The sequence below is a fragment of the Macaca mulatta genome, chromosome 4 (genome assembly GCF_049350105.2).
Source record: "Macaca mulatta isolate MMU2019108-1 chromosome 4, T2T-MMU8v2.0, whole genome shotgun sequence".
NCBI lineage: Eukaryota > Metazoa > Chordata > Mammalia > Primates > Cercopithecidae > Macaca > Macaca mulatta.
In genome coordinates this window covers 178525389-178528874 of record NC_133409.1, presented here as the reverse complement: position 1 = coordinate 178528874, position 3486 = coordinate 178525389, and the positions used below count along the sequence as shown (strand labels likewise).

Below are 3486 nucleotides of genomic sequence, written 5' to 3'. Positions count from 1 at the left end.
CTCTCACTAGCAAGAATACACCAAAAAAGATGGCCCTCTGAAAATAGTTTTTAAAAGGTTCAAAATCGAAGCCCCCTCACAGGGGTTTAGCAATGACAGGTTCTGAAACTCAATTACTTGAAACATTTCTTCTACACCAAAGAAAGTTAAACCTCACCTTTGAAGGGTCTCAACTTTAATCATAATAATCAGTGATTCTGGGCTTAATCAGTCTTTGCAGAGTAATTGGATTTCTTTTTTTTTTTTAAGAGTCTTGAGTTCAAGTAGCCAAGGCCAGATGGGTCAAAGTCAGAGTGGTGGTCACGGTCCTGGAGGTGGCAAGAAGGATGATAAGGACAAGAAAAAGAAATACGAACCTCCTGTACCAACTAGAGTGGGGAAAAAGAAGAAGAAAACAAAGGAACCAGACGTTGCCAGCAAACTGCCACTGGTAACACCTCACACTCAGTGCTGGTTAAAATTACTGAAGTTAGAGAAAATTAAAGACTATCTTCTCATGGAGGAAGAATTCATTAGAAATCAGGAATAAATGAAACCATTAGAAGAAAAGCAAGAGGAGGAAAGATCAAAAGTGGATGATCTGAGAGGAACCCCGATGTCAATAGGAACCTTGGAAGAGATCATCAATGACAATCATGCCATCGTGTCTACATCTGTGGGCTCAGAACACTACGTCAGCATTCTTTCATTTGTAGATAAGGATCTGCTGGAAACTGGCTGCTCAGTCCTGCTCAACCACAAGGTGCACGCTGTGAGAGGGGTGCTGATGGATGACACGCATCCCCTGGTCACAGTGATGAAGGTGGAAAAGGTCCCTCAGGAGACCTATGCTGATACTGGGGAGTTGGACAATCAAATTCCAGAAATTAAGGAATCTCTGGAGCTTCCTTTCACCCATGCTGAATATCATGAAGAGACGGGTATAAAGCCTCCTAAGGGGGTCATTCTCTATGATCCGCCTGGCACAGGTAAAACCTTGTTAGCCAAAGCAGTAGCAAACCAAACCTCAGCCATTTTCTTGAGAGTGGTTGGCTCTGAACTTATTCAGAAGTACCTAGGTGATGGGCCCAAACTTGTACAGGAATTGTTTCAAGTTCCTGAAGAACATGAACCGTCCATTGTGCTTATCAATGAAACTGGCGCCATTGGGACAGAAAGATATGACTCAAATTCTGGTGGTGAGAGAGAAATTCAGCAAACAATGTTGGAACTGTTGAACATGTTGGATGGATTTGATTCTAGGGGAAATGTGAAAGATACCGTGGCCACAAACCGAATAGAAACTTTGGATCCAGCACTTATCAGACCAGGCCACGTTAGCAGGAAGATTGAGTTCCCCCTGCCTGATGAAAAGACTAAGAAGCGCATATTTCAGATTCACCCAGCAGGATGATGCTGGCCGATGATGTAACCCTGGACGACTTGATCGTGGCTAAAGATGACCTTTCTGGTGCTGACATCAAGGCAATCTGCACGGAAGCTGATCTCATGGCCTTAAGAGAACTAGAATGAAAGTAACAAATGAAGATTTCAAAAATCTAAAGAAAATGTGCTTTATAAGAAACAGGAAGGCACCCCTAAAGGGCTGTCTCTCTAATGAACCACAGCTGCCATCAGGAAAATGGATGGGAGATTTATGAATCCCTGAAAGGGATGAGGCTGGGGGAGTTGCCCAGAGGAATCCCTGTTCCCATTGATTTTTATTAGCAAAACATCCTGTGTCTTTTGGAGCACAATGTGTAAGTGCTCATTGGGTGGCCTTCTTCTGTTGGTCACTGTGCAGCAGTCTGCTTCCCAATGAAGTGTGTTCTTTCACCAAAAAAAAAAAAAAAAAAAAAAAAAAGTCTCGCTCTGTTGCCCAGGCTGGAGTGCAGTGGCACAATCTTGGCTCACTGCAATCTCTGCCTCCTCGGTTCAAGCGATTCTCATGCCTCAGTCTCCAGAGTACATGGGATTACAGGTGTGCGCCACCACACCTAGCTAATTTTTGTGTTTTTAGCAGAGATGGGGTGTTGCCATGTTGGCCAGGCTGGTCTCAGACTCTTGACCTCAAGTGATCCACCCGCTTCAGCCTCCCAAAGTGCTGGGATTACAGGTGTGAGCCACCGCACCAGCCAGACTTCTTAAAAATAATATTTTCTGTATAAAGCAAGAGTAAGAAGGTGGTCAGGAGACTTATCAGATTGAAATGATCTCCATGAAGTCCCAGGAAGTGAAAGGAGACTTCTCACTTCCCACTCAGCTCTCCAGCCCGTGAAAACCACCCATCCCCATCATACATACTGCAAGGTAAACCTGAAGTCCAAAGTCCTGACAGCTTCTCACCTTTTATCCCCCAGGAACTGTAGTTAATAACAGCCACCCTCTATTAGTCCGTTTTCACACTGCTATAAAGAATTGCCCAAGACTGGATAATTTATAAAGAAAAGAGATTTAAATTCCACATGTCTTGGGAAGCCTCAGGAAACTTACAGTCATGGCAGAAGGGGGAGCAGCCTCATCTTACACGGTGGTAGGAGAGAGAGACTGTATGAGAGCACAAGAAAAACTACCATTTATAAAACCATCAGATCTCGTGAGAATTCACTCATTATCACAAGAACAGCATGGGGGAAACCACCCCCATCATTCAGTCACTTCCCTCCCTTGACATCTCAGGATTACAATTCAAAATGAGATTTCGCCAGGCACAGTTGGCTCATGCCTGTAATCCCAGCACTTTGGAAGGCCAAGGTGGGTGGATCACCTGAGGTTCAGGAGTTCAAGACCAGCCTGGCCAACACGGCAAAACCCCATCTGTACTGAAAATATAAAAGTTAGCCAGGCATGGTGGCAGGTGCCTGTAATCCCAGCTACTCGGGATGCTGAGGCAGGAGAATCTCTTGAACCTGGGAGGCGGAGGTTGCAGTGAGCAGAGATCGCACCAGTGCACTCCAGCTTAGGCAACAGCATGCGACTCCATCAAGAAAGAAAGGAAGAAAGAGGAGAGGAGAAGGGAGGGGATGGGAGGGGATGGGAGGGAGGTGATGGGAGGGGAGGGGAGGGGAGGGGAGAGGAGGGGAGAGGGGATATGGGTAGGAACACAAAGCCTAACCATATCACACCCCATTGGCCACCCACCCACCTCCTCCTCCCAGAAGCTCTTCCCTCCCTGTGAGTTGGCAGGTGAACTTCTGTTATTCCTTTCTGGCCACATCTCCCACCTCCTTTACTCTACTCTCTTCCTCTGGAAACTAAACGTAAGTACTTCACAAGGCTCTCCTCTTTTCCTTAAAAAACTCATGCTTTTTACACCTTCAACTCTCTCCTCCATACAGATGATTCTGTATTATCAGCTCACCGCTCACTTCACTCTTGAGTCCCAGACTCAAATTTCCAACTACCTGCTGGAAATCTGCACTTCATTGGCCCATGGGTATTTTAAACTCCACCTGCTCAAAACTGAAAGCAAGACAACCCCCTGAAAACCTGCTTCTTCTGCACTTT

At 45.7% G+C, this 3486-nt stretch overlaps 1 pseudogene; it reads left to right on the top strand.

Moving 5' to 3' along the window:
• The first annotated feature begins 261 nt into the window (after positions 1–261).
• LOC710320 (26S proteasome regulatory subunit 4 pseudogene) lies at positions 262–1597 on the top strand (annotated as a pseudogene).
• The last annotated feature ends 1889 nt before the right edge of the window (positions 1598–3486 follow it).